This window comes from Sinohyriopsis cumingii, chromosome 12 (genome assembly GCF_028554795.1).
Source record: "Sinohyriopsis cumingii isolate HCF-2022 chromosome 12, ASM2855479v2, whole genome shotgun sequence".
Lineage (NCBI taxonomy): Eukaryota > Metazoa > Mollusca > Bivalvia > Unionida > Unionidae > Sinohyriopsis > Sinohyriopsis cumingii.
The window spans coordinates 91,039,570-91,055,701 of record NC_142972.1 but is presented as its reverse complement, the minus strand read 5'-3'; positions in this window follow the sequence as shown (position 1 = coordinate 91,055,701).

The window sequence follows — 16,132 nt, the reverse complement described above, 5'->3', positions numbered from 1 at the left end:
CGTTTTGAACCTTTAGCTAGTTTTATCTTTCTTTCCCATGCCTCACAATCCTCATCAGGCTAAGTATTATGTTCCTTATCCAATTGAAAAGAACTTAAGTGACCTAAATTATTTTATTAACACTCCTGAGGTAAGGAAACATAAATAATTTTGCCATATATCTAAGTTAATGGAGTATGTTGATAGAGAAAATCCATTTTATCATCCACTAAATTTATTTTTATCTATCCCACACAGTGAGACTTTTAACGAGAGCCTGCAATATCATTCTAGTGATTTGGTTCAACTAAGCTTCGGACGTCAGAAGTATTAAACTATCTGGACCCGCAACATTCATTAACATCTAAAGCCAGAATAAATAAGTGAACTGAAACAGCTAATATATATATATATATATATATATATATATATATATATATATATATATATATATATATATATATATATATATATATATATATATATATATATATATATGAGCTCTTGGTTCCAGTTGCTCCAAAAGCAACAAATAACATCTTCATGAAGTTGAAAGTTTAGATTATACACCAAAGAAACAGCATCATAACGGAATGAATCCTCTCAAGCAGGAATGTTTGAAAGAAAAAATGCAGTATCTGCTGGTGAATGATTTTATTGAACACAGTAGACGTAGTTGGAATTCACCATGTATTATTGCCTCTAAACCAGACAATACCTTCCGTAAGTGTACCCATTGTAGAAAGAACAGTGTCAACAAAACATTAATATCCAATGCCAAGAATCGATGGTTGTATTGACAAAATTGGAAAGGAAAAATACGTCACAAAGTTTGATTTTTTTAAAGGATTGTGGCAACATCCACTCGAGAAAAGAGCAAATGAAATTTCGGGGTTAGACATTATCGATATAAAATATTACCGTTTGGGATAAAAAACTCCGTTAGAATTCCAGCGCTTAAGGAATATGATAACAAATGGTCAAGATACATGCATTGCGTACATCGGTAACGTTACCATCTACAACCACATTTGAATATATTACTTGGAAAACTTTCTGGAAATCGGTGATTGCATCAGTGATAGAATCTAACAGTTTAGATAAAAATGACTTCTGCCGTTCGTATGTTAAAATGTTAGGATATATTGTGGAACACAGTCAAGTTAAATTGTTAGAAGTTATGATCAATGTTATATCTGAATTTCCAGTGCCTATCAGTAAAAGGTAACACATGCAATGTTTGGGGTATAGCTCGATATTAACGGATATTTTGCTCAGATTGTACCATAACATCTGAAGCTCTGACCAATTTGTGACGTACGAAATGCAGTTTTAATTGGTCATACAAATACCAATAGGCTTTAAAAGCCATACTTTAAAGGCGCAGCAGTGTTTTCAGCTCCATTTTTCAATCAATTAAAATCTTATCTTGATTCATAGGATGTAGACGTTTTTAAAGTAGACAATAATGGTACGGATCATCCAATTTACTATTCTAAGCCTAAAACAAGCACAGATAAATTACTCGACAATTGAAGTATGTATTGTTCAGTTCCTTCGTCGACTTTTTAATATTCATTGATCACAACCACATTAATTTCATTAACACAATGAAAACAAAAATGAGATTGATAAGGTTGAGGTTGTTGCTGTGGGAATGCATCATGAACATTAGGCACATAAATGAAAACGATATTCTGGTTGCAGATGCACTTTCCATGTATAGAAGTATTATATTACCTAATGTATATTTTTATAAGGGGAGGTGCAAGTCAACCACCGATGGACAATAAAGAACAGGTTACAAGGAATACGGTACCAATTCTGAGCAGATCTAAATATGTGATACTTACTCAACCTACAGTGCAAGCGAATGCCAACATAGCGAGGAACCCTGACGTAGAAGAAACAATACTCAGAAAGTATGTGGTTTGTTGTACATATATGGAAGTAACCTGTGACTACCTTATGTGCTGTTGTTCTTTGTGTGAGGTGTGCAGCGGAGTCTGCGCGTCTGTAAACTGAGTTAATTTGTACTTCATATACCAGCTTGTTACGTTTCACATTTTGTATGCGTTCAAATGTTTTTCATTCTTAAATCTATTGGTCTAACCTCTTTTTCCTGATTGAAGTTGTATCTACCCTCGATGCCCTGACTGGAGGTTGACTTACTATCGTTTCAATGACTATGGAATGGCCAACTCTCGATGCCCTGACTGGAGGTTTATGGATGCTTCTCTTGATACCCGAGTTGTATGGTTACGACTTTGGCAGAAATGTAGTGATATTCTGCCAGAAAGAAAGAACGAAATACTGACATTTCATGCAATTGTGGCTTTACGAAATACGGATGACGGGAGTACGTATTTTGCCTGCATGTTTACAAAATAACTGATTATAAGTTTATCAATATTTTAAAAATATATACTTATAGTTTCTGTCTATTCACTCTTTATCAAGCGATCATGACGTCTGATGTTTATGTATAATATATCATTGTGTTTATCATATACATATCAGTAGTACCAAGCATTAGTTACTTTGTAGCTAACCGTAGTCATTTCTCTGCATCCAGAAAGATTTTCAAACTTGTATGAAATATGTATGTAATTTCCTTTAATTGTATACAAATCAACCACCATACATGTACCTTCGACCAAAATAAAACCTTGATTTGTTTCTTACCTTCTCTAACTGACCCTATTGTTGGCATGTCTATGCAAGGCAGCGATTAGGAACAAAATCATGGATGACACCCACACCCTTCCCTCAAATGTAATAAAATACCGGATGCTCTGAATGTGGTGACCAATCCAGATTTTATTTAGTTCAACTGACAGATTCTATCGCTAATGCAATCAAATAATTATATGTATATTTTTGAATCTATCACTGATGCAACTGTCCGATTATGTCACTGATGCAATCAAATATTTCCCGAATGGTTTCCGAGTGATATAATCCAGTATGATTATAGAAGATAACGTTACCTATGTACGCATCGCATGTATCTTGCCCAGATGCTATCATATTCCTTAAACGCTGGAACTTTTTCATTCCCAGATCCAATATGTTATATCGATAAAGTCTAATCCCGAAATTTCCTTTGCTCTTTTCTCGAGTGGAATTTACCCGAATCCTTTCAAAAACTCAAATTTAGTGACATTTTTCCTTTCCAATTTCGTTTATGCAGTCATCGATTCTTGGCATTGGAAATTAATGTGTTTGTTGACACTGTTCCTTTTATAATCAGTACATTTACGGAAGGTATTGTCTAGTTTAGACACAATAATACATGGTGAATTGCAACTACATTTACTTAGTTCAATAAAATCGTTCTCCAGCAAATAATGAATTTCTTCTTTAAAACATTCATGCTTGAGAGGATTTATTCGGTTAGGATGCAGCTTCATTAGTGTAGAATCTTACATTTCAACTTCATGGAAGATGTTATTTGTCGTGTTTGGAGCATCTTGAATCAAGAGCATATATTCACATAATAGATGCTTTAGTTCACTCATTTCTTGTGGCTTTAGATCTTAATGTTAAGGGCCCAGATTGTTTCATATTTCTGAATTCCTAAGATTAGTTGAAACAAAGTCACTAGAGTCATATTGCATGATATCGCTAAAAGCCTCATTGTGTGGGATAAATAAAAATCAATTTATCGAATGATTAATCGGACAGTCTCAATCAAAATACTCCTTTAAAGTAGACAACATTATTTATGTTTCTTCCTCTCAAGAGTGTTGATGATATAATTTAAGTCACTTACTTCCTTTCAATTGTAAAAGGACCATACTACTTAACCTGAGGAGGATTGTGAGGTAAGGTATGAGAAAGAAAGATAAATCTATCACCAAGCTGAAAACATCTTTCCTTTGTAATTCTATCATACCCATCGTTCATTTTTGACTGAGAAGAATGATGACTAGTTCTTGCTACTTCACAAGCTTTTGCTAACTTTAGTTTGAAATCGGAAGCATAGTCAAAACAATTTTAGAATCATCGGCTGAATGTTTATCTAATAATAATTTAAATGGTCAATGGACATTATGTCCAAAATCTAGTTTTAAACGGACTAAAATATAACGATTCTTTAAGTTATTTTATAACAGTAAACAGCAGCAAACGAATATCCTCATGCCAATCTTTTCCTGTATCAAAGCAATATAAAAATGATTCTTCATATTTTGATGCATTTTTTTTTCTAAAGCGCTCAGACGTTCTGCTCGATAGTTAAGGTCTATTATTGTTTAATACAGCATTCTTGCACAACGTTGTGTGTGTGTGTATGTGTTTTGGATTTTTAACGTAGCTTTAACAATTTTTCATTCATATCGCTAAGATATTTGCAGTGTGACAGTTTATAGTGATGTCTAGCACTGGGGCATCATGCCGCAGATATGTAGCATGATGTCCCACCCAGTCACATTATCCTGACACCGGGCCGACCAGTCCTAACACTAACCTCTTAATGCTGAGCGCCAAGCGAGGCAGCTGTTAGTACCATTTTTGTAAGTCTTTGGTATGACTCGGCCGGGGATTGAACCCACGACCGCCCGCTTCCGAGGCGGACACTCTAACCACTAGACCACCGGAGCGGTCACAACGTTTTGTAAAATTCCTGACAAAATTTGACCCTTGATTAGACTTGATAGATTTGGAAGGGCCAAATTAACTAGTAAGACTTCTCAAAACGTTTCTATGGTTTCGTTTTAAATATTTATGTGCCTTTGGAAATCTTGTGGAAGCACACAAGATGGACAACAATAAGTGCTTGGTCTACCTGTTCTTGGTTAAAGGAGCAACACAGCCTATCATAATTCTGCTAAATGGTTCGTCAAATCCAAAAATATGGCAGATGAACTTTAGGTATCTTCCGATTAGGATCTTCTACCATGTTACAAGTTTGACAAGATCTACAGTATTTACAAACATCACTTTTACTTTTCTGCCTGCAATAATGATTTAATATATTCTGACAAGTCCTGATGATCCCTAAGTGACCAGCCACGAGAACTGCATGGGTTAGACTAAGAATTTCCTGTCAATATGTCTGAGGAGCAATAATTTGGTAGTTCACTGACCATTCATCACCAGCGGCTACCTCATTTAGTCTCCATTTTCTAACAAAGACACCATGCGTCACAAAATAACTAGGACTTGTTTGACTTCAGTTCGCTATTAGCCCTCTGAAACAAAGAGATTTCAGGACATTGTTCTAGCTCGATAATGAGTGTCTGACTTGTGTTACCATGGTAACAATAAAGAGAATGAGTAGTACGAAGAGGATCACTGTTATCAATAACTCTAGAATAGGTCCGACGTCAAATCACCACAATGGAAAGGAACAAAGCTACATTCTACTCCATGAATAAGAACACCTGTACCAGAATAACACTTATCAGATAAATCTCTCAGCAAGAATGGTTCATACGTTTTGTTAATACAATCAGACTGGAGATTTTTTAGCCAATCTATGCAATGTTTTTCAAAACAAGACCTTGTCTTGTTTGAAATAAATACATTTGGAATATCTTTTTGTTTATTATGTTGCTTATTGTTCAAACTGTAGAAATCAGAAATGAAATTCCCTTTCTTTTTACAATATGTGCACGTTGGAAGAGATACAGATTTCTGATCAGTCTTTTTCGAAGTTTGATTCCTACAATTGTGCAAGATTGAGATTTGGAAGACTCATAAGAGACTGAGATGACTTTGTCTAATCGAAATACTGCTGAGATGAAGACTTACTGACAAACGAAACTTTGCACGTCCAGGAAAAATCATTATCTGTTCGAGCATTGTCCTGCAAGGTTTCTACCTCTTGTTCATCAAGATAGGACATGAGATCAATTCTTTTCTACAATTCATAAACCTCTGCGATATACTTACTCAAGTCTACCTTTTCTTTAAAATTGTGTGCAACCCTTATATTAATAATAACATCAAAACCTGAAGGTAATATGGACAGTGATGGTGTGAGTGCTCCGCTTGACACATTCATTTTAATTTCAATTGAATTTTCCTTCTTTGTACAGTTGCATTCATCTTTCTACTTTCTGTGTCTGTATCTACCTCTCTTGTCTCTCTGAATGTGCTTGTCTCTCTCCTTTTTTCTCTGAAATTTTAGTTCCTTCTCTATCCTTGGATTTGCCTCTCTTCTCATTCACTATTCTTTCTGCATTTGTATTTCTCTTTCCGGATCTCCTTTAGAGTTTGGATCCCATCACTTCTTCTTCTATATTTCCATCAGGATGTTTTTTTTAACAGCAATTGTTTTAATTTCGTAGCAAAATCAGTGAAAGTCTTCGTAACCAAACAATGCATTTTTATCAAAACAATTCTTTTCCTAAAAAGAGTTGACTAAACTATTTTTGTTTTTGATTTGCCAAACATGGATTGACACCCCCCAAAATATTAATATGTTTAAGGAACTCATTTTTTTTTTCAAAGACTAACCCTTCAAACATGTTACCTGCATTAGCTGATATTCTAATGCGGGTTGGTTCCGATAAAGACTTGCTAATATGTGAAATTACAATCTTGGTCAGAAAATTCCAACGCTACGTAAAATTTAAATTCCAAATGCAAGTTTAATTACTCTCAAATAAATTAAAGAAATTCTTAACCGGGATGAGGTCCCCAATTTCCTGATACGATTCCATGGTTTTAAAGTAACATATTAAAGCAAAAGCAATACATTTAGTAAACTTCTGCAAAAAATATACTTCCCTAGAAAACGAACGTTGAAATAAACTTACTCCCAAACGCATAGATTGTTCCGAATGGCTTCTAAATATAGAACGTGCTGTCGCATCAATAGCCTGCAATATTCCGATGTGCAATGGCATAGTGTTTCATAATAATATAATCCAAATGTTTTCAAATAAATTCACAATAATCCCAAAATAGTGTTTAGTTCAAAAGTCAAGCACTTTATAATTCCAATGAATAATTTTAATAAATAAATCCTCCCAAATTATAACTGAACACATCTAAAATTTATTCCACAAAGACTCCAGACTGTCACCTATACTCAGGTCATTTCCAATAGAATATTCCGTCAAATTCGTAAACAAGGTCAAGTCTATTTACTTAAAGGTTAGCAAATAACCTATAAATAACGGGTAGACCAAGGTATTTTCGAGGGAAAAATCCAAGTTCCTGAATTAAAATCCAATTAAAGGTGTTACATGATCATCACGATCTAAAATCATAGACAACAGTTAAGCATTATATATATATATATATATATATATATATATATATATATATATATATATATATATATATATATATATATATATATATAATTTACAGTATTTTGAATGATATCGTTAATAGTCATACATATTGTTTGAATTCCAGTAGTATCGAGTAATACAGGTGAGTGCTAATTATGTTTGCATGAAGGTCACTAATTAAGTGGTGTTTCAATACTAATGAATGAATCACATCGGTAGAATAACCATGATGTTTTTAAATGAATTCACATTCAATTCCACAATATCTACTGTTCCTAATAGAAAAGTTCGAGCACATAATTATAATGAATGGTTGAATTAAATAAATGAATCGTATCAATTAAATACAAATAAAAATCCTTCTATGACCGATACTAACATTAGGAATACTTATTTTTTTTTAATTCATGTCTTATATTAATAAATAAGATATTACAGAGACCGTCGCGTTTAAATTCTAGAATAATCTCAACTATAAAGAAGATCAGCTATTTTAACAATGACTAATCAGGAGATACGTCATTATGACTGATGTCCTGAACTCAGATCACGTGATGTTCACCTGGATGAAAGTATTACTAAACCTTATAACTTACGAATGAATCTGCGCACAATAATTAATTAAACTACCTTTTCTTTGAAGTACAAAAGTACGATCAAAGTATTAAAATTTAAATTATCTTTATCTAAATCACCCTTACAAAACTATTTGTTATGAAAATAATACACAATATATATATATATATATATATATATATATATATATATATATATATATATATATATATATATATATATATATATATATATATATATATATATATATATATATATATATATTTGCGTCAGAGGCCCTCTGATTTCATATGTGATTCGTACCTGGTCTATGCGAAGAAAACCAACGAATTGTTTAATTAGAACTGTTTAATCGCAGGGCAGTCGTATACCAGCTTTTACAATGAATATTTAAAGACACTGCTGCCGTATACAAACTTTGGGAAAAACTCTCCGCCCAAAAGCAGGTGAATGCAATATGGACATACCCAAATACTGCAAATGATCTCTTCGATATAAATGAAATGGTAAGTCATTTATCATGGTGGCCATTTGAACAATGACTTATACACAGCAGTTACGTCGAAGGTTTCGCTCCAATGCAGCAATTTTCAACGATCACAGAGAGCGGTCCATACTACATATAAATTAATGAGCATAAGGTAAATGATTTACTTAGAAGCATATATTATAGAAGGCAGAGATACATGTGGAAATTTTATTCGATCTTTTAAAATATGTTTGTTACAGGACATGAAATGGCAATTGTGTTTTGCCTCGACCGACTTGTCGAAATGGCATCAGAGGTTACCATTAGCATCAACGAGTCTACTTTCAAGCTTATATTTTCTGGCATTTTTAATTTTTAACTTCTAGAACGTTCATGGTACTAAGAAATCGATTGTCGTATGGATTACACTTGTTATTGACGCACATGCAACAGCTGTACGTAACTTTTGCACTCGTCGACCGTGTGAATAACCCTCTGCAGATTATGGAGGACTTGTGACAATAGTATTTCCTAATTAATTTATACACAGGAGGTTGAAAAGAATGTACGAGCTCAAAAGATGTCTCGATCCTAGTTTATTCTGCGTGAATATGTATGATATATAACATGGTTTAGTTACCAATACAATAAAAAAAACTAATGCATTAGTTTGGATCATCATTTCCGCACACTGACTTAACTTGGAAACATTTTTAACACTAGTCATGCATTTGTAACATATCCTACCAACATGAACCAATACTTCAACATTATCAACATCAAGTTCAAGAACGTACAATGGCTTCAGTACAAAGGAATCAAATGATAGTGACATGTATATGATTAACAGAACCAAGTAAATTGTAGACTGCTCCTAATAAATGTCTGATATGCACGAGATAATTGAGAAGGTCAAAAACTGCTAAATAAAGCTATCAAATTAATGCGTAATAAACTAGTGTGTTATTACAGGACTAACACTCGCGCTATGGAAGGAACAGCACGTGCCGTGTACATTGACACGATTTGACCTAGTTACCCTTATAATTATGACAGGCAAATTTAGTAGAAGCATACAACAAGATATTTACTTTGCATGAAAATTTGCCATAATAAAATGAAACATGAACACATCTTACTGAAAATATACTCAGTAAAGAATGTAATGCCAGCTAGCACTCAAAAACCTAAATTTTACTTAATGTGACTCCATGAAAACGTTTTCTACAACCTGAACTAACTGATGACTTGGACCATGACACTGGTATCCAAACGTGGCAATCGTTCTGTTTGGTCAGCTTTTCTAAATCATTCATAACAAGAGAAAATCTGTAATATTTATACGATTTGCATTTGAATTATGCTACTATATTCATTTTTATGACAAGCAGGCATGAGAAGTACAAAAACTCCGAAAAAAAATTAAAACTATAAAGGACTATCCACGTGCACATTCCAGTGCATACATAGAAAAACACCGCCCTGATACACATCCATAGTGGCTATAAGTGCAGAACTGACGACTTCAATAAAAAGTTACATATATGTCAATAAGAACTGGATATCGAAACTTAACTAACTTTTCAACAATTACACGTCTTTTCTGCTTGCAGTTGGTGTACGCATGAACTACAAAATTAGACTGTAGGTACATAATACCCAGGTTCCACTTAATTTCAAGACCGATTAAAGTATAACCTTCATCGTTTATTTAAAACAAAATATACCTGTATGTATTGACAATGTTTAAACTGGGGGAAGACTACATTTTGGTTTGTGGGATTTGACTACAATAATTAATCCAACCTGACTGTAAATTACTACGAAGTGAGTCACTTAACCTTTTACCTAACACTGTGTGGGTCACGCTAAATTCATGAAAATGTGGACATGATGCTTATATTCAGAATGTACAAAATTCGAATGTGTTTGCTCGTTGTGCTTATTCATACGTGTATGTGCAGTAATCGCTTTGATAGCTGATCGGGAACATGGTGCCGGTTCCATTGTTTCCCTGCAGTTTTCCTGCATGATCGTCTTAAGGGTGCCTTATACCGTATATTTATGTTGTGTAGTTCCCTCCGATTCTGGGGTTTCCCCACCATAGTTTGGCGTGCAAGTTCAGTTAAGATATAAATCTTGTACAAAATATACCTGTACGTATTGACAATGTTGAAACCATCAATTTGATGCACAAGACTCCATTCGTTTGGAGCTTCTTGTCTTTCTTCCGATTTTCGCAGTAAATGGTTCAGGAAAAGACGTGGATCCCTTCCAAACACGAGAAAATACGGTGACAGTCCCGTGGATGAATGAGGTGTGTAGTTGTACAAATATGTTAAGTCGGGTAAATAGTTGTGCCATTTTCTCTTCTTTTCTAGGGTCAGAGACTTTATAATGTTACAACTTTACAATGTCACGAAGCACTTGGTTAAAACGTTCGCACTAATTATAATTACATGAAAACTGGTTGCTCTTAACTTTCTCATCCCATTAAGCTGACAAAGTTCTTGAACAACATCACTTTAAGCATATCATGCCTCTTCACTATGCAGACGATTGAGAATTCCATATTTCTGAAGCCATTGCTTGACCAGTACGTTTGCAACAGTTCATGTTGTTTAATCTCTAGTATGTAGTGCAACAGTATATTTGGTGAATACATGCATCAAAACCAAATCATTCTCTCTTCCATCTGAAGCCTTCTTAAGGAAGGTGAAGTCAATTGCACCTATTTATAGTGTCTTATTAGCACGTTAAATGCTGGTGGACCGTATTATTTTGACGGCGTAGTCAGGTTTGCTAAAATGCAGCGTGCACAAGGCCTTGCCAAATAACATCTCTTCTCGATTCAGGCCACATTTCTCTCCTTCTTCTTAATGACCCGGGAAGTTATGCATGGCCTCCCGTATTTATGGTTCCGCAGAATCTGGTTTAAGAAACACTGTATGGTCCTCTAATTCCTGATCTTTTTTCCTGCAGCAAAGTACGGACTATTCTTCAAGTCAACAGTGCTATTTAAGGATGATATTTTTCACTGGCTTGACCTCCTTCTTTATCCGTCTTATAATGTACATGTGACCACCCTTCCAACAGCTAAAGACTCGATGCAGAGTTGGATCTTCTAGCTGTTCCGCAAGCAACTCAATTCTAGGTTAATCCTGAAATGTTAATTTGACAGTTCCTTGAACTATTGAATGTATGCCAACATTTATTTACATGCATTTTCTACTTCCCTTTGAAAAGTTGATGGACTTCAAAATTAGTAGGCCCTTCTGGTCTGAAGTTGAACTTGCCTGTTGGATGAATGCATTTGTAGTTTTGTTTTAATGTCCACTTCTGTTTTTGATTTCAAAATAAAAATGTGCCAGTCGCAAAATATATTACCTACAGTGACTTTACCTTTGGAGGTCTGCTGGTAACACGGGAATCTTGTCAGTATCGACTGTGAAATGACTTCCAACTATATAAACACAAAACATTTTGGTAACTGCCTACGTCTAAAACCAGAAACTCCAATTTCATGGAACTTTAAATTTCCATGTTCTTTCCGTTGGTCTAAGTTTTCTGGTTGATCTTGTAACAGAACTGCTCCAAAGTCTTCAAGATTTGCGTCTAACTGCGGAATAAACGGTCATGGGAAGTCAAGATATACTACTGTAATAAATTATGAGTATGCGCATTTGTTTATAGTTCTCCATTTTATAGATTTCTTACCATTTTGTAATAACTTGTTTGATTATGGAAAGTCGGCACAGGAGAGATAGTCCTCATACCGAAATAATTAGCCATTTTCTAAGGGTAAACGTTACTCAGTGACGTATTGGTGAGTTTCGATGATGCCATGGTTTACCTTTTGTGAATTCAGGTCAGAGCCGCATGAGTGTCCCTGTCACTCAGTAGTCCCTATTAAAATCTAGTTCTATAAATTTATTGCGTAAATCCAGGTGCAGTATTTGTGATTGGAGAATGGTAAATTATACAATGGAATAATCGAGAAAGAACCATTATGTCATCGGCAGGCGCCGTTTATTGTTGCTATGGTGGTAATAATGGTGTAGAGTTACAGGCGAAATATGGCTTAGTTCCCTGTATTAGGTGGCTGAGTCGTATAGTTTCACTGCGTGAAATACTGGTGGTAAGTTATGAAAGTCAATGAGGAACCGTGCAGTTTTACGGTTGACAGACATTTGGGAAATTTTGAGATTTGAGGTCATGTATTAATTAGAGTAAAATTATTGATAGTTTGGATGCATTAGTATTTCCAGTTTACAACAGTAGTCGTACAGAGGTCTTTGTAATCGAGAGGAAACATGTGACTTCAAGTAATTGCCACACTACTTTTGGTGCACTAATCAAACCCTCCTTTAAGTTGCAGAATATCTTTGGCATTTTTGAGTCCATTTCTGTTGAAATGAAAGTTTGTCTTCCCTCCAAATAACCACCCATTTGAACAGACTTTCCCTCTTATATTTGACAAATCAGTGAATCTCTACTTCTACAACAATTTCCTGTACAAAAGATAAGTAAAGTGAAAAAACGACATTAGTTGACCCATTTTCGGCATAGGTTTCCAGAAAAGTAGGAACTACGGTTTAATGAGGCTTATTTTATTGTTAATGTGAACATTGTATTCTTGCTGAAAGACAAATCAAATCAAATGTCATTTCAGCTGAACCCATGCTTAATCTGGAAATTATCATGATTAAAATTAGAGTCCTGAGAAAGCAAAACCACTGCACACGTCTCAGATAACTGATGGCGATAAACGAACAATTTCACTCAGAAATGACCGCTCCGGTGGCCTAGTGGTAGCCTCGGATGCGGGAGGTCGTGGGTTCGATTCCCGGCCGAGTCATACCAAACACTTACAAAAATGGTACTAACAGCTGTCTCGCTTGGCGCTCAGCATTAACAGGTTAGTGTTAGGACTGGTCGGTCTGGTGTCAGGATAATGTGACTGGGTGGGACATCATGCTACATGTCTGGGGCATGATGACCCAGTGCTAGACATCACTATAAACTGCCACTCTGCAGACATCGTAGCGATACGACTGAAAAATTGTTAAAGCTACGTTAAAAATCCAGATCCAGATCACATTCTCTCAGAAATAACCGTATATAAACTTGTAGCAGCCTATTTGCAACCTCTTGTACCAGCTCTATACTGTCATGTTTCAGCTGTGTTTGGTAACGTCTAGTAGTAATGTTTGACTGAAAAGCGTTAAATAGCGCCAGAGCAAAACAGTACTCAATTAGATTTTATTTCATATGAAAGTAAGTTTTTGCACTAGTGACACCTTGATACATGAGTAATAGTTATCACATTTTTTTTTACGATACCAGTGTTGTTAGACAGACTAACCACCTTTGTTGAAGTAAATAATGGGAGTATAACAAATAGAGCAGGACTTTCAGGACTTTATAGGCAATAGGCGATTCATGACTACTGGCATATCATGTCATACAAGATTATTGGAATTCATTTGGAACTTTTTATATTCTTAGACTCACTGGTATGACATTTATGATTATTTAGATTTAGTTCACAATACTGTAAGCTTCTTTTGACTTTTAAATTTTGTATATTATGGAAATAAATTATTTGTTGAATTGTTGGTTTAAAATCTGTCTACAACATTGTATGTCTTATAGTTGAAACTATACATACATACATATATACATATATATATATATATATATATATATATATATATATATATATATATATATATATATATATATATATATATATATATATATATATATATATGTATGTATATATATATATATATATATATATATATATATATATATATATATATATATATATATATATATATATATATATATATATATATATATATATATATATATATTTGTATGTGTGTAAATGAAAAATATAACACCACTGATGATGTCACTGATATATGCATAATTACAAGGATTTTACCTTTTCTATCTATTGGACCTTATAATTACTCTTAGTGCAAACCACAACGTTTTTCATTTATTTAATGGAATCGGTGTGCACATATATTATACATACTTATAAGTACTACGATCATGTATGCGTGTTTGATTTGGATCAGTTACTGTCATATGACAGATATAGGTCACAGTTTTCTATCTTCCGTGTTTATATTGGTAAAAACCATTGTATATGTAAAACCCACAGATTATAATAAACAAAGTTGACCAGTATGGAAACGAAAAAATGACGGATGGGATAGAAGACGATGACCTATATTAACCATATGTCAGTAACCACAAAATATGCATTATATGATAGAACTACGGTAAACGTCTTTGAGCTTGCAATATGATAAGTACAAATTTCTATAATAATTGTAAACGGCGGCAGCAGTGATAGTTGCAAACGATGTTATACCTAACCAGTGATTGGCATACACGAGGTTAATCAATATTTAGCCTAACATATCTTCTGCTGTGTTTAGTCAATAAACAGCTTATTTTGTACACTGACTTTAGAGAGAAATATGCTGTTTGCTTCATTTGATCAAGCAATAGTTTAATTTCGGTGTGCTCAAATCGCAAATCGCAACTATAGATACTTGACTGTAGGAACTAGATGAATCGATATTTGCTAATATAGATAATACTTTAACAGTATTGTTTGCGAAATCGTTTGCAATCATTCTAGAGAACTAAAACTTTTTTTTTGTATGACTATGTATTAAAGGGGACGGCTCACGGATACCTAAGTATTAAGTCACGAAATAATAAATAGAAACGTTGTATCTTCTTTGCCTTTTTACATGGAGGGTGCTCACCCAACTGCCAAGCATAGTGAATGGCTGAGACATATGGAGCATCATCTTATCAATCACAATATTACAGGTTCGAGCCGAACCTGAGGAGAATAATATATTACCTAAGAGACGTTGATGCCCGATTTGGTTGGTTGGATATCACAAATGAAAATCAACCGGTTGATGTCAAGTACATATACTAGGCAGGCATACAATCTCTGAGACGCATTTAGCTTTAGTAAACTTCTGTGTCTACGAGTATGTCGCTTGGCACACTATGGGTCATAAGTGGTTGTATCGGAACAGCTGCAGTTGATATAGGCATCACCAGTTAGCTTGAATGTAAGATGTTCGTATGCAACATTTTACAATTGGTCTTGTGCAAAGAATTTCAAATATACCAGTTCACAAGGACAATCTTAGATGATATATCTTCTTTTAAATTAAATAATCACCACAGAAAGTAATGTAGATAGATGCATATTGAATATTGAAAACAATTTATGGAGATACCTAATTGTGGTATCATTATACCAAATGACTAGAGTGTGTCTTATGGTAGAGAACAGATTAATTTGTTTTCCTTTGAATGCATCAGACAGATTTCGCAAAGAGGCCCAAACGATGTTATATGCGTTTCTAAAAATATATTTGGAATCTATTGGTATATTAATTCACTTAGGAACTATCTTGGAACAACAATGACGTCAGCTTGGTATATATTTAGCGAAAACAACTTGATAAGTTATTGTTTGAACTTGTGCAGGAACAAAAAGGTGCTACTGTTGAATGCAGATGACGATGATGATGACCTTGAAATTTTACGTGGAAAACGAACTGCATCAAGTGGAAAAAATCATTAGATTGAAACAATAAACGTACACAATTTCAATGGCAAACGGGATGTAAAAATGCAAAGGCGTATGCTTTGGAAAATAAACTATGATATGAAGCATGTCATTATGGAACCTTTAAATTACATTTGCTCGCCTGAATCTATTATAGTACAGTTTTCCATGGCTCTTTCATTGTTTTATAGTAATGATTAGTTGCCAGTTGCTTCTTGACAACAAGTGAAATAAACG